General features: G+C 39.2%; 1 protein-coding gene across 1 annotated transcript in view; it reads left to right on the forward strand.

The window, feature by feature from the left end:
- Positions 1 to 27782, forward strand: part of opcml (opioid binding protein/cell adhesion molecule-like) — a 422175-nt gene that overhangs the window by 21497 nt on the left and 372896 nt on the right. The gene's annotated exons all lie outside the window — the stretch shown is intronic.

A 27782-nucleotide genomic window follows, 5' to 3' on the forward strand; every position in this document is an offset into this window, starting at 1 on the left:
ACACCACTAGGAGTAAACTATGTCAACAGGAATTCCCCTAAAATTTGTGTCAGATATTTGTGTTCCAGTAGATGGATCAGACTTTTTCAAAAACATCCACAAGGTTGACCAATTTGGCTAAGAGTGTGTAACTGCTGATCTTAAGTAGTATAGTCCACCTGTTGTACCGTATTTAAGATTTTTTCAGCTCGGAAATACAAGTGAAAAAGCCACAGTCCCTTTAATGAGTAGAATATGCAGAGATCGGTTGAGTATAAACAGGTGTGATACATTTTGACAGGCAGTAGAGTATTACAGGAACTATCAGAAGTGTCAGACCGCTCAAATTGTAGAGCTACTTTGGAGATGTACAGCAGCCCCAGCCAACTGTGCCATATTAACTCAGCCAACCAGGTTCCAAACCTGGGACAATACAGTATCTAGGCCACTGAGAGCTGGACTTGCGTACCAACAGACTAATGTGCTGCATTTTACAAAGGGAACTCTGTATGCCCTTCAAAAAGAATTCACTCTTGTTAACTGCCAGGAGTGTGCTGAATGCAGTCACTAGGAGGTCATGGCACTGTTTCACTGTTTACACAAGCACTGGAAGCTACCCCTACAATAAAGCCAAGACAAAAAGACTAAATTCCTCTATGGTGGCTCCAACACACACTGATAACAAAAAGCATTATTTTTAATGAATAAGTTAATATTTTATAATCTGTTTTATTTGCTGCCTACAATGATTACATGCATTTGTACAGCTTGTCTCTGTACCCAAGCTACTGTATGTGTGTTTGTAAGTGGCAGTGACCTTTCAAAGCACTTACCCTAAGGGACATAACGCTATTTTGTGATGGCATATTTCAAACATTAATGATGCAAGCAACATGAACATGAATTTATTTTTTTCAAAGTACTATTTGTTTGTTTTAAAGAACAAAAAAATACTTGCAGTGTAATCCTGCTTTATTTGCATCTGGATATAATTTGAGGCAACTGGTGTTGTAGGAGTAAATGTATCAATCATTACCTTCGATGTCTCTGGTTCGTGTCCACAGGAAGACCATATAACGTGTAGGGAAAATGTGTGCTCAGAGGGATTAAATACTGTCCAAGCATTACTGTAAAATAATATATATATAAAAAGCTCCACTTGATGCACAGTCAAGGTGAGTTTTAGGAAGCTGCTAGCATCACAATTTAGGGATTAAAATGTGAACAATGAGCAGTCAAGGAACTTATATTTATGTACATTAATTGTTTTTTTTTTACATTATTGTCGAGCAGATTCTTCCTGTAAGCAGCTGCTAATTTGGTCGCAAGCTCATTTGGATTTTGGTAAAATTGAATTGTGCAAAAGAAAAGGAACTTAGAAAGTTGCGCCTAGTTCTCAGAGACTGAAAGTTACTTGCATGCGCATTTTGGAGATACGGTGATGATTCTGAAGATTGATGGACCCACTGGTACTCAGGTTGGCCAGTTGATGCAGATCTAAACTGGGGCTTTCTCTTTTCTTAAAGTAACAGATGATCTTAAAAAATTCTCCTTAATTCATGCTGTGTTCAGAGTTGCTTGGAAAAACGCATTCAAATATGAGATAATAAAGATGAATGTATCTGACGGAACATTAGAATGTGCCAGTGGCCAGAAATAATGGCCTTTTATGGTCAAATGTTTTTTCTCCCCAACTTAACTCTGCCTTCACACTTTAGCAATCTAGTTTAAGACTTCCCTTAGAAGACTAATTATGAGTCAGGAATTAAATGTATTTTGATTCAACCCACATTCTTGCTTGAATTTTTTATTTTTTTTTAAATGGCAGCTTATACAGTTGAGTTACCAGAAGAATGAAACATCAAAGATGAGGTGGCGCACAAATTGTGCATACAGCAGTTTAAGAAAATCCAAAAGGTCAAGAACATCCGCCTTTTCTAAGTTGAACAGAAATGTGAAAGGAAGTATCTTTGCTTTGGAATGTAACATACAGGCAAACTGAAAGTAGAAGCAAAAAAAGAAGTTAAGTGTAGAGAAGCAGATGTCAGCTGGAGTTCAGTTACACACTGCTGGTGTGACACAAGGTTTGACAGTAAGAGATGAAAAATTGCAGGCACTGCCGTCACCTTATATCATTCAAATAGCTTGGGCCTTTTGAAATCAGCTGTACTGGTTGCAAAGCTGGTACTCTCACCACTACACTCAAACTTCACAAAACAAGGTGTCTTTGGTTCCTTTCAGTAACCTTATTTAAACTGAATAATGTCACCATAAGGCAGCAAAAAAAACAGACCTTTTGCAGAGCTACTGTACAGACATCCAGCACTAGCACTGCTGCTATTCAGAAGCAGAGGTAAAGAGGTGTAAAAAGGCCAAAAATAGTCAACAGCATCGCTAGGAAGCGTTTTAGTTTTACAAAGGCAAATGGTCACCATTTTGGCATTGGCAAACACTGTCATCCTGCCAGTAGGGTCGTCAGTTAAAAACATGTTTCATTTTGGAGATCTGTAATTAATGTAACATTGTCTGTTTTAAAACAGTCGATATATTTGGAAAGACATGTATAGTTGACTAAATTCAGGTTTTGTATGAATATAAAGAATATATATATACACTTCTGTTCAAAAGTTTGGGGTCACCCAGGCAATTTCATCTTTTTCATGAAAAGTCATACATTTATTCATGTGCTAACATAATTGCACAAGGGTTTTCTAATTATCAATTAGCATTTCAACACCATTAGCTAACACAGTGTAGCATTAGAACACATTAGTGATGGTTGCTGGAAATGTTCCTCTATGCCCCTATGTAGATATTCCATTAAAAATCTGCTGTTTCCAGCTAGAAAAGTCATTTACCACATTACCAATAATAATAGATTAGATTGATATAGCACTTTTCTGGGCACTCAAAGTGCTTCACAATGGATCCATTACTCATTCACTCACACATTCTCACTCTGGTAAACTACATTTGTAGCCACAGATGCCTTGGGGCAGACTGACAGAAGCTGCCAATCTGCACCTACAGCCCCTCTGACCACCACTCACACACATTTATACACCAGTGTGAGAGCACCACTGGAGGCAAGGTGGGTAAAGTGTCTTGCCCAAGGACACAACAGCACATGACTAGGCGAGAGCGCGAATTGAACCGCCAACCCTTCGATCAATGGACGACCCGCTCTATCACCTGAGCCACAGCCGCCCAATAGACTGATCTACAGACTGCATTTCTGAGACATTTAATGTTTTCTTCATTGGAAAAAAAAATGCTTTACTTTCAAAAATAAGGATATTTCTAAGTGACCCCAAACTTTTGAACAGTAGTGCTCCTTAGTTTACCATTTTTAAGTCATGCAGTATTATTTTTTTGATCAAGTATAGCAGTCATTTTGGTAATTTTGGTAGCACAGTTCATTATTTTTACAAGATCCCATTATAAGATATTTTAATGCTTACATGATGTAAGCTATTTTCCAGTTATTACCATTTTTTTCACTATTTTTACAAATGACAACTGTTCATCCTTTGATAGCACTTAAAGACGGGGGAGTTCAATGTTGTGATTTTAAAATAAATCAATAAGAAATCCACATTGTCTTGAATCCAGAAACATGACATGATTAACAACATTTGACACTATTAACTCTGAAACTCCCTAAACCAGGTCCACACTGTATCTGTTAATAAAACTTCACCTTTTGCCATTTTTCAAAGGTTTTCCAGTGTGGTACACTCAGTGAAGAGGTTGGCTGAACTACCATGACTGAAATAGATATAACTTTTTAATGCTTCATTTCTTTCTTTTATTTATTCATTTTTTGCATCACATTTGGTGGAGTTACCTTTGGGGATTTCAAAACATATTTAATAACACTGTCACTAGCACATCTCTAGTTTACAGTTTTGATGAGGTGTAAGAAAACATGTCTACACTTGTTTGAATTTTTCTGTCATGAATGAGGCAGGAGAACCCATGCAGCAGGCACAGACAGGCAGATGAATGAATAAGGAATTTATTGTTCAACACAATAAAACATGGGGGTTCGTCATAAGGAAGGCATGGGGAAAAACATAATGAGGGAACTAAACTGAACCAAACTAAGGGCGGACCTGACGGCCGAGGCAAGAGCTAAACATAAACTAAACTAACTGAAAAGGTAACTCACAGAATGTCTGGGGGGTTTAAGAGACGAGGAGGGAGCAGAGCTGAGGGAGCCAGAGTTGGGGTTGTGGCGATGGTCGAGGGGGCAGGCAGCCCGGGAGCAGATGGCGGAGAGAAGACAGAACCGGCAATGTAATCCAAGAAGGCAGAGTCCAGGTAGCAATGTGCATATGACGGTGAGTGACAAGAGTCCGGAGTGCAGAATACACAGTGCAGGGAACTGCGAGCAGGTGCAATGATCCAGCATTGAGGAGTGGAGAGAGCTGGGCTTTATGCAGCGCTGATTGTTCATTAACTCCAGCTGTGCTGGGAGCACAGCCGCTCCTCATTAGCCTGACGAGCCCGATCACTGGAGCAGGCATGACATTTTCAGAAGTCAGTCAAACTGTGTCCCAAAAAATCTCTTACATCATTTATCTGCAGAGTCCAAGGTTGTTCTGTCTGGCTAATAGTTAGATGTTGTTGACTGTTGGGGATTTCTTTTTCACCTGTGGAAATGTCAAGAAATAGCCCAGGGCATCATGGGTTAACTGAAAACACTGTGTTTTTCCTATACTTTCCAAAGTGCTTCTGTTGTCTGAACCAGACCACAGACCTGAGTTGTGGTTAAATAGTTAAAAAAAAAATACATCAGATGTGAAACGAGAGACAGAAAAAGAGAATTTTTAAGGAAAAGACAACTTTGCCAAATGAATCTGACTACGCTAACATAAGGCTACCAATAATAATAATGGATTAGATTTATAGAGCACTTTTCTGGGCATTCAAAGCACTTCACAATGGATCCATTACTCATTCACTCACACATTCTCACTCTGGTAAGCTACATTTGTAGCCACAGATGCCTTGGGGCAGACTGACAGAAGCTGCCAATCTGCACCTACAGCCCCTCTGACCACTCACACATGCATTTATACACCAGTGTGAGAGCACCACTGGAGGCAAGGTGGGTAAAGTGTCTTGCCCAAGGACACAACAGCACATGACTAGGCGAGAGCGCGAATTGAACCGCCAACCCTTCAATCAATGGACGACCCGCTCTATCACCTGAGCCACAGCCGCCCAATAGACTGATCTACAGACTGCATTTCTGAGACATTTAATGTTTTCTTCATTGGAAAAAAAAAATGCTTTACTTTCAAAAATAAGGATATTTCTAAGTGACCCCAAACTTTTGAACAGTAGTGCTCCTTAGTTTACCATTTTTAAGTCATGCAGTATTATTTTTTGATCAAGTATAGCAGTCATTTTGGTAATTTTGGTAGCACAGTTCATTATTTTTACAAGATCCCATTATAAGATATTTTAATGCTTACATGATGTAAGGTATTTTCCAGTTATTACCATTTTTTTCACTATTTTTACAAATGACAACTGTTCATCCTTTGATAGCACTTAAAGACGGGGGAGTTCAATGTTGTGATTTTAAAATAAATCAATAAGAAATCCACATTGTCTTGAATCCAGAAACATGACATGATTAACAACATTTGACACTATTAACTCTGAAACTCCCTAAACCAGGTCCACACTGTATCTGTTAATAAAACTTCACCTTTTGCCATTTTTCAAAGGTTTTCCAGTGTGGTACACTCAGTGAAGAGGCTGGCTGAACTACCATGACTGAAATAGATATAACTTTTTAATGCAACCAGTGTATCCTATGCTAAAGCAGATAAGAGAGAAAGCACTGAAGCATCTTCCTCTCGCATGTAGAGAATGTTAGTTACATGCTCACGATCCACCCTGACGAGAAGATGTCTTGGTAATTTCTGGTACTAGCCAGCCAGGAAGATCAGAGGCAAAGAGGACGGAAAATAAATCAGCAGCAATACTTCTCGCATCAGAAAAGAAGGTGAAATACTTTTCAGATCGAGAGAAGCTGGGGCAGTTCTCCTGACGGAGCTGAGTGTGCCGAGCAAAGCCGAAGTATCGCTCCTGACAAGAAAAGGTTCAAGCACTCACTTGGCTGCAGAGTGCCGGAAAACTGGCTGGAGCTCTCAAATCTACCCGCTGGAAATAAGAGGCTTTGTGAGTGCTTCAGTCAGTGGGCAGCTGAGAGTGCTAAAGCAGAGACTCATGGGAACTGGTGAAAATATGATGGAGAAAAATGACCTCACTTGAAATTTTGTTAGGTTTTTTAAAGAGTTTAGTTTGGTTAAAGTGTTTGGCTTATTTGTTGGTGTGTGTGTGTGTGTGTGTGTGTGTGTGTGTGTGTGTGCCAGAGCGTGAATCCATATGTGTGTGTTGCGTGTTTGATGCATGGCGTGGGGCTGTATTTGTAGTCTGAGTGCAGGACACTGCTTTCTGTTTGATCATAGATCAGAGGCGCTGCATGGCCATCAGAGTTCTGTCTGCCATTATTTATTGATGAAACAACATTTTCAGTGAGACACCCCCACCCCCACCACCTCCTCCCTTTACATCACCAGGACAGCTCAGATCTTTTCTTAACAGACGAGCTCTGAGCTGAATGAGAAATCTGCTTGTTTCTCACACTTCAATAAACAAGGTCATTGAAGGGCAGTAAGGGCTGAACACTGGACATATATGATCTGTTATGAGTCACCTTCAGGTTTGCAGTGTGATCTTTAATGAGGTAATTCAACAAGGTAAAAGTAGAGTATGCGACGACACTAAACATAAATTGGGATGCACATATCAGCCATTTTTTTAAGCTTATCCTCAGTGCTGCTACAGTTAAAGTACTAAAATGGATGATACACAGAACCTTCTGTTCTCATTTTAGCCCCATCAGCTGGGCCTGTTTTCTCTTTCAGCTGTCACATCTCATTTGCTGCTATCTTGCCTTTAGCATTGCAGGCATCGGCCCTCAACACTGTGTCACTGCTGTTGGTGCTGCTCGGACTTCCACAAGGCAATGATGAGGTCATATTCATTAAATAGGAACATTTTCCACTGGGCAAAGTCAGAAAGAGTGACCCAGTGGATTATGGAGGCTTTAGGACAAGTGTTGATCTTCATGTATGTATTTACACAGGTTTCTTTTAGACATAGTGCGGTTTGGTTCTCAACATGATAGCTTTGGGCTGCACCCAAGCAACACTTACAAATATAGAAGCTTAACTTTTTTTTCAAATATTTGTTTCATTTTGAAGCTATAGCAGCAACTGTAAAAATTTAAGCTCGTCCATGTTGTGTGTCTGAAAGATTTCATCGAGACCAAGTTTCTCATGCTTTAACATTACATTCAGCCGAGGGGGCTGAAAGTCGATTTAAGCTTTGTTTAATACTACCAAACATGAAACCTTTAGTCTTCCAACCAAGCAAACAACAACAACAAAGGGACAAACAAAACAAAAACAAAACAAAACCACGATCGCCATACTAGTTTATAATCTAATAAAGAAGAAGCAAAACATGACAGACAGTGTACTGAGCAAACAGGCAAAAAAAGAAAAAGATGTACAAAAAAAAAAAAAACTGCATAAAACCGAAAAGCATGACGCTCACAATAGAAAAAAGCTATTAAAGAAGTCACCTTGTAATTATGGCTTTTTATCTCTCAGCTAGGAGGAAAGTTACAGATTTAGAAACAATCACACAATAAGCATAATAATTCTCAAAACATTATGTAATGTTGGTTTTGTCAGAGGGAGATGCAATGTGGAAAAACCCAACTGGCAGTTCACTGAGCGCATCACTGTTGCATTGAGCACTAGAATCGAACACTGATTCTGAACACCTTGATATTCTTTTTGCAAAATGTTGGCAAGCACCATTGTTGTCTTTTCTGACTGAGAAGAGGCTCTAGTGTTTAGGTCATTTTTAATTACATTGCAGATTTTGTAATGCCTGTCCTCAAAGCACTGCCCTCTCTCTCCAGTAATTTCTGTTTGGGTGCAAATCTGCTTTTGCTCAGAACTGTTAGTCGTCACTCGGATAAAGGCAAACTTGCTTTACAGTGGCCAGCATGGGCAGTTGCTGGATAACCAGGTTGATCCACACCTGTCCTCCAATGCTTTTTAGCTTCACTCGTTTTCCTGGAAATCTTTGGAGTTAATGCATGCACTCGTGTCTGCGGTACTGTTTAGTGTAATAGCTACATATAATAGTTAGCCCTTAACAAATTGACTCTCTGATGTATCATGAGAGAAGAAGCATCACTTTATGTAATTTTAATTGGTGAAAGTGTATTTCCGACATGGTAACACATACATGATAATGTGCTTGGCTCTCACTGAGTATTGCCAACACTGTTACTAAGCAACTAACAACAAAATACCTTCCAGCATAGCTTTTTCTTACCTTTATCCTTTCAGTATACCTCGTATGAATGTGAAAACTAGCTGACCAAAGACTAACAGAGACATTTGACTTTACAAGGCATCTCCTCAATCCTAAAAGCCATGTCTGTGTGGGACATGCAGCTGAAGTTGAATCATTTTAACACAGTCTACAAAGTAGGCAAATGGAGGATAGGTGTTTTGAACCAGATGTCGTTGGTTAGTTAAAGCAATTTATTGCTTCGTGATAAAATTAACATAAAAAAGATCAAACAAAGAAAAACGGGGCTGATGGATTCTTCTCAATCAAAGAACCAAATCAAAGCAACAAAGGCTAACGGAATTGTCAAAGTAGCTAAAGAGAAACAAAACAACTAAACTCCTTAGCCAACTGTGGACACATTAGCAACACCCACAACCACAGCAGACAACGGAAACTAATGCAAACTAGACAAGCCCTCAGTAGATGGCAGAACCACGCCATCTACTGGCTGCCACTGTGCAGCCCCTACCGTCAGACATGTAGCTTTCAATTTTGATCATCCTACGTATATCCCTTCCTTCTTGATCTGCTGACCTCTAACTCCACAACTGAGCAGGGGACCTTAGACTGATCTTCAGTGCCAAGTTTGATTATCCTGACTATTCTGTGATTATTCTGTGCACTCTGCACTCATTAACCACGCCTGACGTACGTCAGGCGTGGTTAATGAGTGCAGAGTGCACAGAATTAACTAAATAAAACAGGTGCCTCCAAAACACACATTACAGGAAAAATACAAGACACGAATGACCACTGCTCAGTGACTGTGGGATGCATACAGTACACGAGTAGCTTCTCACCAAATTAGACAGCTGTTAGCAAAAGCTACAGTCTTCACTAAGACATATGTTGTGGTTGTGGATCAATCCAACGGGTCGGGCGGCTGGGAGAACCAGGGCTAAGAGCAGGTCTGGAGCTCCAGGTCAATCACTCCTGATGTCTGCCAGATGGGATCGGGGAACATTTTCTTGCTGCTTGTAGCATTCACCGACTTGTGCGTTCTTTGACTGCAGACAAAATTGGTAAGGTTTTTCACTGCTGGGTTTAAACAGTGAATGAGATGACTGGCACTGCATGGAGTCATATGCATGATGCCATGGATACCCTTTGGTTGACTTAAATGTTCAGCTGTCAACATTTAACTGTCAGTTTTGTTCTGAATTTGGATTTCATGACATTTGTGTCAGAACAAGTTTCAAATATAGCGGACACCGTCAGAGCTGCTTGGTGAAGTTTTCTTTATTTCTTGGGTCTAGCAGATTCCAGAAATAAATAAATCAAATTTGTCCTCCTGAAAAGTTGTCTGCTTGCTGCTGGGTCAATTGAGTGGTTAAAATTGCAGTGTAATTACATCAGAGTAGGAAAAGGGCATTAATTGAAATTAAAAATTAAAGCGATTTACAGGTGGAGGACTTCATCACAGTCCCTGCAATCAGTGCTAGTGACAGTGGTCGATATCTTAGAAGGCAGTGTTGAATAGTTTGGCAGGTGTTATATGTATGTCTCCTCTCTGTGGACAGATTATGCAAACATGATGGCATCGCCACCAAACAAGACACAGTCACAGAACTTTACAGGTTCACAGGTTGACATCAAAACAGAGGCTAAGGTTGAGGATAACTGTGGATTAATGAGTATTCATGTAATAATGACTACCGAGTACTCCAATGTCAATATCATCTTTATACCCTGGTATAAACTGCTGGTAAATGACAAACTGTACCAGTGATGTGATACTGAGATACCTGAATATTTTCCATTAGCACTGCGCATTTATCTTTCATTTACACTGTTAGAGTTTCAACCTGTCTTATGACTCTATCAGGTAACACGGTGGAGTTAAATAACGATTGCTGTTGGTTGGTCTGTCTGTTAGCAACATTACTCAAAAATGGACAAACAAATTTAGATGAAATTTTCAAGGAAGGTCAGAAATGACACCAAGAGATTCAGTTTTGGCAGTGATTCGGCTTATATTCTGGTTCCACGGATTTGTGAAAGATTTCTGTATTATTGGTAGTGGCACAGAGTCACTGTAACTATGACTACAAATGAACACTACGTCAGCTGCCTGGTGATGATCACATGACTGCGATCCCACTACAAATCGACCGCTGTGGAATACTGCGCTCTCTGAGTGCTTTTCTAGTGTGCAAATGATTTTATCTCACAGACCTCAGAAATCTTCTCTCTTTCCCATTCATGGTGTCTGTAAATTTTTCACAAACTCTTAATATATTAAATATATTTTTATGATGACATGCATTAGCAACTGTTCTTCTTCATCATGTCTCCCAGTGTTAAGCTCAGCATGAACACATGATGACAAAGTGTTGCCATGCAGACAAAGGCCAGATCAAGATATTGCGTTCCTCATAATGATGTGTGAACGCTGAAACATTCAGCCTCAGCTGTCGGTGATGACCTTTGCAACTCTTCGAGTTTTCAGCCACAGAAAACGAGGCCAAAGACAGAGTACACAGCAGGACACAGTTTGCTCAACTTCTCCTCTGCTGTCTGTTCTCATAATGCTGAGACACCCAAACACTGACACGCATGATTTGGGATGTCCCTGAGCTTTCTGAGCAGCTTTAAATACCATTATGTCTGAACAGTAGTGAAAGATGGCTGTGGACATCTGCATGAATTCTCCCAGCCTTGAAACAGTCATACAAGTTGCTGTGCAGGTTCAGAATACTAATATTCTGTGAGGAAAAGATTCTTTCAATTTTGTCATTCATCGCGCGTGTGCCTGTGCGTGTTTTGATCAGTGTACAGCCAGATCAAAACAGTCTTTATATTATGCATGTATATGTGTATATATATATATATATATATATATATACCTTTATTGATGAAAAGAAAAGAATAAAAGCATCACTACAAGCTATGAAAAGAACACTAAAAGACACCAGACTTTATTGATGTCACTAAAATATCTCGCAGGTTACAGACACTGAAGAATTTCGATGTATAGTCCAATGGTCTCTCGTCTATCACGGGGTTTAGTTCCAGAACCCCCAACAACGAGCGAAAATCTGCAAAATAGTGACCTGATATTTAGCTTATTATTTCTATATATTTCAAATCTTTATAAATCCTCACCTCACTCTTATAAACCTTTCCCACGCTCTTATAAACACTTCCTGTGCTCCTAAACACTACCAACGATCAGACGTCATTGTAAAATGGACATGGTGAGATGCTGAACGCTTGCTATACATGGGAAACAGAGGAGATGGAGGAGACTGATGCTATGGTCGCTGAGCCAGTCAGCACCCAGCACTGTATGCTATGCATGCTATGTCATTTTAATATTCTTTTAATTATTATTTTTATATTTGTTTATATTGTTTTTATTTTTTAGGCTAGAAAATGCTTACTTTACTGCAAATATAATTCAAATAATAAATATTTCAAAAAATATCTATTGACAGCAAAATCCCGGGATATAGTGAAAAATCTGCAACGCAAAATTAGATATATACAATTTAAAAATCCGCGATACAGTGAGAAAAGTGAACCGCGATATGGCGAGGGATGATTTTGTAAATAATGCTGGAACTAGCAAATTGATTCATGCAGCATATGAGCAGGTAGTGGTAGTAGTTTAGCAGGTGGTTGAAAATGCTGCAGTTCCAATGACAGTATGACTAAATGGACTTGTTGAAAAAGAAAAGAAAAACCTTTGGATCAGTGTTTGTAGGTTTTCCATTCCTCTTCCAGGCCGTAGAGCACCACAGAAGTATACTCTTCAACACAGGCTTAACTAAGATACTTTTCACAAATAGAGACAAAACCACTTGTTTCAAAATTAAAGAAAGCATGTTATGTAGCTTCATGATTATATTTTCATATGCAGAAAAGTAACTTAAAATTTTTTGCATTGCATGAGTACTGCATTGGAAGAGCAATACATGATGATATTCCTGACAAATAATTGATTGCATACCTCTGTTATAATAATGTGATAGTCTTTATTCATTAATGTCACTGACAACAATGTCATTATTATTCCTTGTGCAGCTGAAAAATGCTGAAACAGAATGAGAATGGCTTATTGGATAATTTAATATCTGGCTTTATCCTTAAAGAAACAGGGACACAGCATTAACAGCATGACTGGAGAAACCTGGGAGATAAAGCAGCTCTCAGCCCAGGTGCAATTTATTACGGATTTGGCTATTAAGATAAATCTTCACACTGCTGTTCTTATTTTTCTATTTGTTTATATTTTTACAAAATCCTCAATTTCACAGCTGTCAGTGGAGAAGATGTAGCAGACCCTCAGAGCTATCAGGATTTCTGGAGCTGTAATGATCCAGTGTGAAAAAATCACAGAGAGAGGAAGAATGACAGCATGCTAATGGCGACAAACAGATTGTGGTTTTATGCTGACATTCCTTACAATAAGTAGTAAATGATCACTTGGCCGTTTTCCCAAATTGTGACCTCATTTCGAAGAAGTGAATGCCTGCAAATGAAAATCTTTTGGTGAAATAGCTAAACAGCATGTTTCGGAGGGAAATCTTTTGTACATAGATCATCTAGTCTGTTTGTCAAAAGGTTCTATGACTTTGTCAACTCACGGCATCTGAACACACTAATACGTGTGTAGCCTTGGTGGAGTTATGTGACGATCGCCATTGGTTTGTCTGTCCGTCTGTTTGTCTGTCCGCAACATTACTCAGAAATGGATGAACGGATTTGGATGAAATTTTCAGGGAAGGTCTAAAATGACACAAGGATCACCTGATTAGATTTTGGTAGTGATGCGACTTATAGTCTGGATTCACAGATCTGTTAAAGATTTCTGTATCATTGCAAGATAGCAGCATGGCGTCACTGTAACTATGAAAAGTGAACACTATGTCAGCTGCCTGCTGAAGATCACATGATTGTGATCCTACTGCAGATTAACAACTGTGGACATATCCGTCGGAAATGATACAAGGAATAATTTAATGAATTGTGGGGGTGTTTCCCACAGTTGTAGTCCCATCAGTTCCCACCACCTGCTCCATATTTAGGTCATGTGATTCAGTATCCGTGCATAATGTATACATGCATAACACACCCATGATCAGTGCAACACCATTTTGTTTGTGGGTACATCTATATTAAATGGCCACATTCTATGGTGTCGAGATTTCTGCCATAAATTTTTTTCAAGATTTCAGCCGTCGGACATGATACAACTGAGCAGCCATGGCGGAGTACTGCGTTCTCTAAATGCTTTTCTTGTTTTTGTTTTTTTGTTTTTTTCTGTACACTTGTGATATTCCCAGTCAACGATGACTGGTCATTAGAAAGATTACAGCTAGTATATAAAATTGGGTTCCGGCACATTCCTATTTATCAGATGGACACACTTCCACTCCCAGACCTGCACATGCATGTTTCTATCGAGTTTTTTTCTCCCAAAGGAACTACAATTCACAAACAATTGCAGCATTATCAGTAATATATAGAACTTTTCTTGGACCTCTGACATACAAAGCTTTTCTTAAGGCCTTGCTCACAATTCATTCTGTGGCAGCACAATGATCAAATCATATACTGCATGTGAGGCTCTTAATTATGTATTTGATCATGACACTGGTTTGGAAATAAAAGGCAATTAAAGTGATAATGTAGATGCATTAGATGAGGTTAAATACAACACAGAATATGAAATAGACCAAGAGACAAGCAAAGCAGAACAATTTAGAGGTAAGGATGAATTCCCTGCTAGGGCCGGTGTTGAACTGCTGTTGAAAAATGGGAGTTTATCCTGGCACTCACCCCAAACTGAGAGAAGAAGTCAACTGTTGACTGAAAATGTTCAACCCAGATGGAGAGAGATAGATCAGAGAGACGTCCAACCATACGATGTCTTTGATTTTATCTGGTGCATTCAGATCAAGAAAAAATTTACCACCAGCTTCTGGGATCCCGTCTTGTCTGTCAATCCTTCATGTCACTACTTCACTTCAAACATTTCACATCTTGTTACAAGAGATTGGCTTCATCAACTGTGATACAGGACCTGAGGGCCGCACTGCAGAGTCAGATTAGTGGGTTAGTGAGGTATGTTGAGTATCACGGAGGTAGCTCTCTTCTTACATGCTAAATCTCCATGGTAACTGATGCGGTGGAGATAACCTGGTTGGGAAGCAGGTTATGTTCAGAGTTTTGGATTTAAATTGGCTGTAAGAAGCATCTCTCTTGAACCAAAGCATTTCCAGACGATTATTTGTGAGTGATACAGATTGACAGCTGAGGGAATATGTTGTATCTGCAAACACGCTGAGGTGTAAATTACTAAAGCCACTCAGTGAAAACGTGCAGTCACAGTACCCAACACTGTATGCATCACGTTGTCATGGGAACCCCATGTATTTCATCTCTTGTATTTAGTTGTTACACTGCTGGTGCTGCAGCTGATGGAACAAATCAGAAAACTAATCATTCTACTAGTATTTATTACAGAGAATATTCAGTCAGTAACTTTAATTTCACTTTGACTTGGCCATGAAACAAAGTAATATCCTGCAGTACAGGACAGTCTCAGTCCTAAATGCATGTCAATACAATATCATGTTGAAATATTTGAAGTTTAATAACTTCATTGTGCAGATACAAATAAGCAGCTACTCTGATGGGTAAAATAAATATAATAAATAGAACATATTTAACAGTTTTCTACCAGCATTCCCATTTTGCATCATTTCCAGTTGCAGCGGTTTTTACAATCATACATCTTTAAATCCCTCTTTGTTCTCCACTGTAACAACCTGTTGACTGAAGCAGCTGCACATGACATGTTAAACGCCTCCTTTTATGTGAACGTGTACAGAATTTGAAGCAAAAAGTCAACTGAAAGAAAGCTGATAACCACTGACTCTAACTGAGGTTTTAGTTTCTGTCAAGCCCACTTACATAAAGAAAGCCTGGATATGTTGAACTTGCTTTGTAGTTCAGCCCTCAGGCAGCTATCAACGGGACAAACTGGCATCAGAGAGGTTTAAAACAAATGAATGGAGTACCTGCCACAAATTTATAACCAGTTTAGACGTCACAGTGGATGAGCTTCTGGTCGCTTTCAGGGGACACTGTCCATTCAAATAGTACATGCCAAGCAAACCATGTAAATATTCCAAAAATATATGGGCAGCATATATATGGGTAAGACAACTTATTCCCACTCATATTATATCTGGAGTATCTTGCTGACAGAAATCACTGCATGCATTCAGGGGCACAACATACCACTATAATGATGGGGATAATCTAAAAGGAACAAGCCTGAGTTACTATTACAGGGACTGGGATTGTTTTTCCTCTGAATGCGTCTTCATCAAGACACACACTGTCGTGTCCTACCGAAGAAAAGGAAATATTTGCCCATGATGGCACATGGAAGCCACTGTGAATACTTCAGAGGATTACAACAGAAACAATGAGGGAGCAGACAACCATGTTAAGGTATGTTACTTTTCACCTTTCTAGTCTACTGCACCTTTATTTCCATCACCACATTGCTTCATTTGCACGTTAAAAAAAAAATGTCACTCTGTTGTTGTTTTATTAAATTTAACTTGAATTTGTGGCCAGTCACAGTATAAAGTCAATTCTATTCAACTGATTGTATATCTGCTTTAGATGTAATAATTGTTTTAAAAAGTACATTGCTGCATTTTTTAACATTCAGATTGAAGACTTGAAGTAACACTTGTCTGTACTCATTTACTGATTATTGCATTTCTTGCAGGCCACTGGCACACATTTCTGTAAGAAGATGATGGTATGATGGCCCATGCTGTGGATGGAGGCAAATCCAAATCGGAAGCAGAGGAAATTCTTCAAGAGGGAACTTAGAGCTCAACGACGTATGACGGTAAGCTAATGCTAATGGTACTTCGATGTAGTTATCCTATATCAGTCCCGTGTACATACCTGTAATGGCCGCAAGTTACTGCTACGAGGTATGTGTTTCAGATGGCTCTCTTGTTGTGACATTATCACCGCAAACCGTCCATCTGGGTGTTCAACCGAGCCTCCCAGTGGTGGGATTTCATTGTTCCTGGCTTCACAAATGTGCAGTGGATTCAGGATGTGTGAAGAAATGGTGGACTTCCTGTGCATCAAATTGCGTCCAGTTATGGTGCGACAAAACACCACTTTCAGAGACTGTGTGGAAGCTTGCCACTGGCTCGGAGTACAGAAGTATTGGCCATCTCTTTGGGGTCAGCATCACGACTGTGTGCAGGAGTTTTGTGCTGTGGCAAAAATGTTGCTTGTGCCTGAACAAATCCGGCTCCCCAACGAGGAGAGGTTCAGAGAAATGGCTGTCCATATTGAGAACAGGTGGGGGCTCCCACACTGTGTGGGTGCTATTGATGGCTCTCACATACCCATAATAGCGCCACAAAATTACCGCACTGACAAGTGCAAAGGCTGGCATTCTGCAAGGTGTTGTTGATAGAAAGGGAAAGTTCTGGAATGTGTTTACTGGACTGCCAGGGAGATTGCATGATGCTAGGGTTCGGAGACTGTCCACACTGTGGGAGTTAGCCAGCCGGGGAAACCTCTTCCCACCTCATTTCAGAAACATTGGTGCAGTGACTGCCGGCTATTACATCCTCGGAGACTCGGCTTATCTGTTGCAAGACTTGCTCTTGAAGCCATTCCATGACACTGGATGACTAACAGCAGAACAGCATTTTTTTAACCAAAAATTTAGCCGAGCACGGGTGGTGGTTGAAAATGCTTTTGGCAGGCTGAAGGGACGGTGGTGTTGCCTTTTGAAAAGGAATGACTGTGACACCCAGCTGGGGAAGTCGATGGTGCTGACTTGCATAATCTGTGTGAAGATCATGGGGAAACTTATGACACTTCATGGGACCTACCTGAAGCAGCAGCAGCATATGAGCCTACAGAGGCAGTTTCACATGGTGTAGAGGAGGGGGGCAGACATGTACGGGATGCACTGATGCAGTACTTATCATGCAACAGACAAAATTATTGCTATACTAATGTTTCAGCGGTCACTGGACTGCTATTGTTTTTTAGAATTCCGAAAATAAACTTTTGTACATTTGCAAATGTTTCTTTGCTGTTTGTTTTATTTGTGAAAGTGTGCAAGCTTAAATGGGAAACTAAAGGCAAAAACATTGAGTTTAAGGAATAATAATTTGCTAAATCTGTTAAGATCCTGAAGCAGAGACTAACGTGCAGGAAATGATGCACATATCTAATGAATTGCAGTGTATAAATACATATACCACTATCAAATATCTTCTTTGTAAACTGTAGAATTTGCAATGCCACTGCGAATAAAATGTAATGACTTTGTGTCATTTAAGGCCTCAGTTCTCACAAAAATCTATTTAATGACTATTGTATGACCATAATGAGTATTATACTATAATTAGAGGAGTTGGGGAAGGCTGAGGTGGCACTCCTCATTCAAAGGTGGCAACATATTCCAGTCCTCTGCTGGATTGGTGAGAAAATGTGAGACACAGTCACCTGAGACAGAAAACAGCAAAGGAAGAGGTGCATTCTGTGTTCACTAAGACATGTCAAAATGAGCATTATGTGCCATAAATACAATGCATATGTGTAAGTCACATGCAGCAACCAAAATAGATCACACACTAAAGTAACCACCACTTACAGATAGCCAGCATGTTATGTTTTGCTTTTTGTCAGTTATAATGTGTTGTTAGTTTACACATGGAATTTGTAAAATGCTAAAATTTTCATGCATAGTTTGGGATCTATATCCTTTCTTTATTAATGAAACCATTTTGGTCTTTTTGGGTTTGAACATAGCAGTTAAATTGGTGATAATTGAAGGGAAAAGACAATTCAAGATAACCTCCTTCCTTGTTGTTCTCAGTTGACCAAATTCAAAATACTCATTGCAGCTGTGTGCTACAGTTCATATATTTTGTGTCACATTTCAAGAAATCTGATTTTAAAATCTTTTATAAGATTATAGAAAACATACTACAACTTTGTGTTCTGAAGACACGGCTTTATAATGGGAATATCCATAACCTTTATGCTACAGATCAAAGATATCAATAAATGAAGCAAGATTATCAACTTAACATTTTGCCCACATAGCCTTTGTGACGGTATCCTACTGGGAGCCTGATGTCTAATGCCCTTGTCTTGTGTGCTGAACTCTTTTGAACGACTGATGTATCATAAGGGAGACATCAGCTGTCAACCTGGCCTGTCACACTTGTCAGGAAGCCGATTCATTAATCATCTTTGACTCCACATGGGAGAGCCGCCTCCATTTGGCTGAGGGCTGGAACACCTGTGACACTGGGCCAAGCTCTCTGCTGCGAGCCGGAATCACATCTGGAAGTGCTAGATGTCAAGAACATGTGCTGATGGGTGCACATTAGAGAGGATTGATGTCCATCATTTTTCTTCAAAGTTTGATGAGATGAAACTTTTACAGGCGGTGTGTGTTCAGAGCATGAAATGGCTTTGATCTGTCTGGCAAAAAAAAAAATTAAAAATGCTGATGCTAGCGAGGTTTGAAAAGGCATTTGAACAAAAGGGCTGTGAGTAACATCTCTATGTATCATAATAATGGACCCTAACCGGCCGACCGACGGACTGGCAGCAGACATCAGCAGCAGTGGTTTCACATTAACATCTGATCTCCATAATTACTATTGAATACTGGAAGAAATTACTACAGCAATTATTCCCTTAATTGTGTGTAAAATATGCCATCTACTGTTAACTGATGCAAACACTGGATGCTGTATGAGCCTTTCTATCACAATGATATATGTATAAACACTTATGCAGTTGTTGAAGATTATTTAATCAAATGAAATTAAAGTTAAGCTTTAATATCATGAAATTAAATCATCTTAAGTTATTGCTGTTACTGTGTTTGATATTGTGTTAGGATGCGTTAATTATTACTCCACCGAGGAGGTGGAGCGTCATCAGAGTTATGTGCTGATCAGCGTTGGTTTGTCTGTCTGTCTGTTAACATTCCTCAAAAGCAGATTAAAGCATTTGGATGAAATTTTCAAGGAAGGTCAGAAATGACACAAGGACCAATTAATTAGATTTTGGCATTGATGCGGCTTATAGTCTGGATCCACAGATTTGTTAAAGATATCTGTATCATTGTGAGATAGCGGCACAGCATCACTGTAACCATGACTACAAGTGAACACTACATCAGCTTCCTGCAGACGATCAAATGGTTTCAATCCTACCAAATCCAAAGCCGTGGACTTGTTGGGACTTATCCTTCAGCAATGATACAAGGAACAACTGATGAAATTGTGGGGGTGTTTGTGAGTCCCATCAATTCCCGCCGCCTGCTACATATTTATGTTATGCGATTCGGTATCCGTGCACATGCATAACACATGCCCGTGCTCAGTGAAAGGTCATTTTGTATGTCGGAGCATCTATATTAAATGCCCACATTCTATGTTGCCATGATTTCTTGTCATCAAAAACTAATCAACAAATGCTGCATTTCTACGGAAAAAATGCTGCATTTCTGACAATGCCATATGGGGGAATGAACAGCCTTGGCGGAGTCCTACACTTTCTGAGTGCTTTTCTAGTTAACTTTAGTGTAGGTGGATCTCAGAAAATGCTTTAAAACATTAAATTTGTTGAAGAATGAAGAAAGATTTTTGTGGATTTCTCCTGTCTTAAAGGTGCCCTGTTGTGTTTTAAGGAGAAACTCTTTTTTAAATGGGTCCCTGCTCTGTTAGTTTCTCCTGCAAACACGTGACGATGCACATCCGCACACATGCTTAGGTGATACCTCACTGAAGTGCACAATGTGCAACTAAAAACAAGATAGATGAAGATTGTTTATGTACAATGCAGGCAATATCTGTTTCAGATTATGTACAAACTACAAACTTTGTTTACATAAGTCTAATTTGTAGGAAGGAAACATAACTGTAACTACATTACCTTTTCTCTAAATATACAGTGATCTGGAAATGTTAGTTTCAGTATCTAGCAAGTTGCAAATACAGTTTGCCGATGGTATCTTAAATGTATCAGTATTATGTTCTCTCACAACATTCTCTTTTTTAAAATATCTGAATGCACAATACGACAAACAAATGTATTATCCTACAACACATTTTATTCTATGACTGTCTGGGTGCTGACAGTCTATGAGGTAAGGCTATAAAGATTTTGGGTCTGGCAAAAATCCATATCAGTTGGGCCTTTGCTAAACAGCATGTTGGCCCTCTCTGTGAGAAATCTGAATACCAAAAAACCCAAGACGGAACAGTCGACTGACATAAAGTAATATGCACACTCTGCAGGAAGGAGTTTTCTTTTCCCCAAAGCACTTCCAGCTTAAAGTACCACATTAACGTGGAGCATGCAGTAGTCTGGGATTCAAACATGAACCTTTAAAGGTGCTTAATAAACACCTTAAGCGCATATACATATATTCTCTTCTTTCTTGAGTCTGTTTGGACATGCAAAATGAAATACAACTAAAATAGATTAAAAATTAATGATATTTTAGCGTGATTAATCTAAATGAATCCACAGCAACCCTGTGATTAATCTGATTAAAAATTTTAACCGTTTGAAAGCACTAATTAAAACACATCTATATATTCCCAAAACTTTGCAAAAAAATATAACTTTCTGAGACACTGCTATAACATCAATAAATCCACATCTAGCCAGTGGAAATGGCAGCTTGGTGCCACTAGACTTTTCGTCAAAGTTTTTATTGGCAAAAAAAAAAAAAAAAAAGATTATATAACATAAATCCAAACATCTGTGAAATGTGGGACAGACAAGTTCTCTGTCAGTCCATGTGACCTTGTTACGAAACACCAGTGTTTCTGACAGTCTCGCTCCCTTGAGAAAGCCAGAGTGCTCAGTTTAAGAGTAGGTGCCTGAAGGGAAGTCAGGGTCAAAAAGCACATGTGCGGGGTTTGGATATGAGCCACACAAGCGCTACGAAAGGTGAGGTATCCTGCACTTGTCAGTGAGTGAGAAGTCTCGGTAGGTTTACAGGTGTTATTATTATCGGATCTAACTGCGAAAAAAGAAGCACCTTGACACAATCAACACAGTGCTGGAACGAAAACACTGATTCCGTGAGCACAGCAGCAACCAGGCATCTCATTGATTCAATTCTTTCTTGAACACTCTGTATTTAGTGTTTCAAGTGTTATCAGGAAGCGACACATGGCAAATTAATGCGACAGAAAGTTAAGAGAATGGGAAGGCTTTCATACAGTGAGAAAGTGGTTGTGAATGGCAGGTTTTAATAAGACAAACAACAATCTGTAACTGATGCCTTTTAGCCTTGTTTTGGTCAAACCACCTGCTGTCATCATCCCCCACAGGCAGACTCCCAGACCATTTACCACATACTTGTCATACAGTGTTTCTCATGATACGTAATGCGTTGTCAGAAAAAAAAACCATGAATGAAGCGCTGAAAGATAAAGGACTGGCACAGTGTGATGTTCTTCTGGTCGTAGGATGTGGGCGTTCGCTTGCAGGCAGTGCAAATCAAGGTCAAAAGCAAAACAATGATGACATTTCTTATGGCACCTCTTCTTTCCTTCCAGCACACTGGAAGTTGCCAAAATGGTCATAAGCTGTTCCCGTACACCTCAAAAAATGATTCTGATAATGCTAAGATACACCCTACTCTATGTTTCTGCACAAAATAGAACCTTAAGCAGCCTTTATAGGTTGTTTGGTGAATAGATTTCAGCACAGATGAATACTGTATATATGATAAAACAAGAAAAACACTCAGAAAACACAGTAGTCCTGCCAAGGTTGATCAGTCGTTGTAGCATTTCCGATGGCTGAAATTTTGGATGAAGTCATGACAGAAATCACGGCACTATAGAATGTGCCCATTTAATATAGATGTACCCACAAAAAAAATTACCTTGCACTGAGCATAAGCATGTGTTTGTACGGATACAGTGAGGCTGTGCTGCTATCTGGCAATGACACAGAAATCTTTTACAAATCTGTGGATACAGACTATAAGCCGCATCGCTGTCAAAATCTAATCAGTTGCTCCTTGTGTCATTTCTGACCTTCCCTGTAAATTTCATCCAAATCCGATAATCATTTTTTGAGTAATGTTGCTAACAGACAAACAGACAGACAGACCAACCAACTTCGATCATTACATAACATTAGAAACTAGAGAAGCACTGGGAGAGCGCAGACCTCCGCCAGGCCATCTGTTTGTCTGTCTGTCTGTTTGTCTGTTAACAGCATAACTCAAAAAGTCATGGACGGATTTTCACCAAATTTTTACAGAATGTCCGGAAGAGCATGTCCTGGCGGCCATCTCTCAATTGTACAGAGTCCTTCAAAAAAAATCCTGGATCCAGACGGTGATCCGGATCACCTCCAAAATCTAATCGATTGTTACTTTTGCTCTTCCGGGCATTCTGTAAAAATTTGGTGAAAACCCGTCCATAACTTTTTGAGTTATGCTGTTAACAGACAAACAGACAGACAGACAAACAAACTCCGATGATTACATAACCTCCTGGCGGAGGTAATAATCACACACAAAGTGTAGTTTATTGGCCTCATTTGTTGGCTGCTAAAATACAAATGTAATGAGGTAATGAGCATCTATAACAACTATCAAGCCTCAAACCAATTTGAGTGTGATTTATGCAAGTGTTAGTATGCAGGTGGCCAACTAAATTCACCGAAGAACCGATGTTATGGAGACATTAAGATAATGTGTATGCATGAAATATGCTTTGAACCAGTGGTTATGTGTCAAAACCCTTTAGTTCTGGCTTGCTTTAAATGACTTTACTACTTACTTTAAGATTTGATAAATGTTAAAAAAAAATGCCAGGTGTTAATTCATGTATTTGTTTTTTGTTTGTTTTTTCTGCAATTTAAATCCAAAGTCCAATTTAAGAGTCGGAAAGCAGATTTAAAGTGAACTTTGGGGAAAATAAGATGCATCGTGCTCACTTACTTAGTGTGCCTTTGGGAGAGGTTTATTTTATATGTGTGTGTGTGTGTGTGTGTGTGTGTGTGTGTGTGTGTGTGTGTGTGTGTGTGTGCGGAGTTATTGGGTGAGGCTGAGCTCAAAATACAAGGATACTGGTAGTGTATTACTCGTGGGACTTTGAACCAATTTCACCTTATGTAATATGACTCTGGGGAAATCACTGCTGTCACACAGTGTTTATGGAAAATGTATTGTGGTAGATGCATTTGCAAAAGTGGGGACAAAAAATAATGCAGAGGCAGCATACATGCCATTTTCTGAGTGGCTGGCAGCAGCTAAGGTATCTGGGGGATTATGTTTGGGGGGGAAAAAAAGTACATGGAGCATTAAATGGGATGTCTGATTCCCATTCCAATACACTTTGTGCCCTCTGAAGACCTTAGATGTATGAATAGTCACCTTGTACGTAAAAAAGAACATTATATAGACCATGACAGTAATGCAGTAGTGTCGCCATGCCTTAAAGTCCTTTCCATGCTCAAATGCTGTATTAGAAGATTTCTACAAATTTGTGATGCACGTCTGGATGTTTACTTCTAGCTTCAAGTTAATTTGACTTCACTGTATTTTAGTGTACATCTCCTTTAGAAATCCATCATTCATAGTGATGAACATTAAAAGGCACATTTTAAGCTACATAGAAAATTCTGTTGAGTGCTGACTCACAATGTGCTGGAACTGCACATTTATAAGAGTGAGAAACTGAGTAGGCAGGGAACACACACTTTAGTTATTAAGGTAGAGGTTTGTGGTAAACCATGGGGACATTTTGGAAATATCATGGGATTAGATGGTTCATTCATTATTAGTGGGTTGTGTCTCCATCAGTTGTGACCAGTTACATTAGCTTCATGATGTCTGCTAAAGCCATCACCTTCCCACCATGACATTCTGACAGCTCAGTAATGAAGTCTGGTCTCTGAATACTCATTTCTAGATATAATGAATATCTGGTCATCCTGGTTTGCATGTATTAGTCAGTCACTGACTTTCTTGCATATCAGTTTAGTTCCACCCAGGGTTATTAGCAGTTAGCATGAACCCAATAATGTGAATCAAATAATGGAGACATTTCCTGAACAATTTTTGTATTAGATTTTGAGATTATGAGAATATGAATCGCTTTCACATTGAAAAGTTTACAGCGACAATTTTATTTAGAAAAATCTGCAACTGATTGCCACTTTTCCAACTTGATTGTAACAGTCAGAGTAGTAGTAAAAAAAGCAGTAGGCAGTCTCTTCATTCATTCTGCAAATGAATTGCCCCTAAGGGGATAAATAAAGTTTTCTGAATCTGAATCAATAGAGATACTAGTCTCACAACTTCATCATCATAATGCACAACAGTATAATTAAGTGCTTTCAACTCATGGTTTTTGATTCTTGAATTAGTTTGACAGTTTTGTTATTACTAAGTTGTCATGGTCCAAAATGGCAACATTTGATATGCTAACTTTTTTTTTTTGACTCAAAGCATTGTGATATTTGCTCATTCCCCGATACGGCATTGTCAGAAATGCATCTTTTTTTTTAAATGGAGCATTTATTTATTGGTTATTGATGATCAGAAATCATTGCAACATAGAATGTAGCCATTAAATATAGATGTATCCACAAAATGACCTTGTGCTGAGCACAGAAATGTGTACATTATGCACAGATACCAATGTCACAAATCGGCTCAGTGAATGTGACAAAGGAAGGGAGAGCAGTCAGGTTTTCAAATACAAACACAATATTTTAATAAAGCTTAAGTAATTAATGACAAAAGGAATGAGGTGTGACAAATGTTTACATCAGTAATGAGTGGAGTGCATGAGTGAGTGAAGATGTGGTTGGTGTTGAGTGCAAAAGGAATCACCAACCGAACCAAAACCAAACCAAGCTGTGGAGCCTAGGAGAGAGAGAGAGTAAGTGAGACCAGGTGAGCTTTTGTAGCCACCTAAAGCTCTACCAGGTGCCACATATTAGTCTAACGACCCTCCCTTTCTGCCAGCTGCTGCAGGAGCTGATCACCTGCATGAGCAAAAAAGGGAGGGATCGTAACACCGAAACACATGATTATATACAACCTAATATGTAGCGGGCGGTGAGAATTGATGAGACTCGGAAACAACCCCACAATTTAATCAATTGTTCCTTGTATGATTTCCAACAGTTAAGTCCTGATAAATATGCAGTGGTTGATTTGCAGTAGGATGGCAATCATGTGATCTTCAGCAGGCAGCTGACATAGCGTTCATAAGTTGCCATAGTTACAGTGACGTCGTGCCACTATCTCGCAATGATACAGAAATCTTTAACAAATCCGTGGATCCAGACTAAAGCCGCATCACTGTCAAAACTGAATCACTTGGTCCTTGTGCCATTTCTGACTTTCTCTGAAAATGTCATCAAAATCCGTTAATCCGTTTTTGAGTAATGTTGCTACCAGTCAGACAGACAGACAGACAAACCAACGCCAATCATCACATAGCTCCACTCCAGTATTTCACTTAAATTCAAGCACATACCTGCAACAGAAATAGAGTGCATGTATTTAAGTAAGACAGAAAATCAACTCATTGAGGAAATGAGCAATGGTGTTTGATGTCCAGTGTTTTGTTGACCCTCCCCTCCACCCTAACCTCCTCCATACACAAATCCTTGTTGCTGCACATCTTTGCATTGTTATTTTCTCTCTTTTTTGTCATCATGCTTACTGTGGCATTGCTTTCACAAAAAAACTATTTCCTTTAAATTCCAAAGTAATCCATCCAGTTCAGACAGTTCACAAAAAATCTCCAATGTCAACCTAATGGTGGCATGAAAGGAAAAGTCAGGGGTTCAACTCAGCCAATAGGATTCTTCCTATTGAATCAATGGGAGTTTCCATTTCATCAGAAAATGGGGAAGTGATATTCCTAAAAGTGACAGGACAATAATTTTGAAATGAAATCAGTCACAAATAAGTAGCATAAGAATTATGTACATTTTGTTGGGACTCTGACTTGTCAGCATTTAGAATGCTGAAGTCTACAGAGAGCTGTTTACACTTCACCAGTCCAACACAGGATGTATGATATTGCAGAGCTCCTAAGACAAATGTCTTCATCTTGACACAAACCCAGCAAACATTGTGGGGTTTAATAAATGTGGATGCAATAGCCAAAACACTGAATTTAGGCAAGCTGAGATGCCATCTGCAGTCATCCATCACTGCCATTTTTATCATTTTAGAAAAGAGAACTTCAAAATACTTCTTCCAATATCAGTTCAAGACATATTCCACAGTTTCTCTGTCTCCATTTTTTGCGTATGCTTTGGACACGAGTTTCATTCAGAGTTGTTTCTTTTCATGCAAAGGATACACTACCATGAAAAACTCAAATTCTTTAATCAGTTTCAACCAGCATTCATCTTTTTCATGAGCGAATGTCACAGTGGCACATAAGGCTAGGATCGAGTGATGTTCCCAAGGTAGACAGAGACAATGTGCTGCCTCAGGAGAAGACAAGTGTCACCTGAGACTTGTTAACCCTCTCCGAGATTTTTTTTTTTTCCACAGAGAAGACAAAGATGTATGAAATCTCTGAAAGCCATACTCCCACACAGATTTGTGTTCCATTTGTCAGTTACACCAGTGGGATCTATCCTGTTGCTTATTAAGTGACACAATAACTGCCAGTTTGAATGGATCTATTTCTGCTTTGTCACATTTTGAATTAACTCTGTGTGGTGTAAAAAGACAACATTTTCTTTATAAGTTACAATTTCTGAAGTACATATCTGCTCCCATTTACACAGTATGTAGTCTGTTCAGCAATCAGGGTCAATCATGGGCAAACCTCCTGTGAAAGATGGTATTCGGCAATGAATGAAGAGAATATGCATTTTTATAAATTACTTTGTGTGATCATATAAAGACTTCGGTTAAGGGAGCTTGGTATACACTACTATTCAAAAGTTTGAGGTTGGTTTCATCTTTTCCATGAAAATTCACACTTTTATTCATGTGCTAAAATAATTCTACATGCGTTTTCTAATCATCAGTTAGCCTTTCAACACGATTAGCTAACACAATGTAGCATTAGAACACAGAAGTGATGGTTGCTGGTTCCTCTATACCCCTATGGAGATATTCCATTAAAAATCAGTTGTGAGTCATTTACCACATTATCAATGTTCTGATTCATTTATTGTTATCTTCACTGAAAAAAATGCTTTTCTTTCAAAAATAAGGACTTTTCTAAGTGACCCCAAACTTATGAATGGTAATGTAAATCAAATGGACTTCAGTGCAACTTTGGTGTGGAGCAAACAAC

Source organism: Acanthochromis polyacanthus, chromosome 17, assembly GCF_021347895.1.
Source record: "Acanthochromis polyacanthus isolate Apoly-LR-REF ecotype Palm Island chromosome 17, KAUST_Apoly_ChrSc, whole genome shotgun sequence".
Classification (NCBI taxonomy): domain Eukaryota; kingdom Metazoa; phylum Chordata; class Actinopteri; family Pomacentridae; genus Acanthochromis; species Acanthochromis polyacanthus.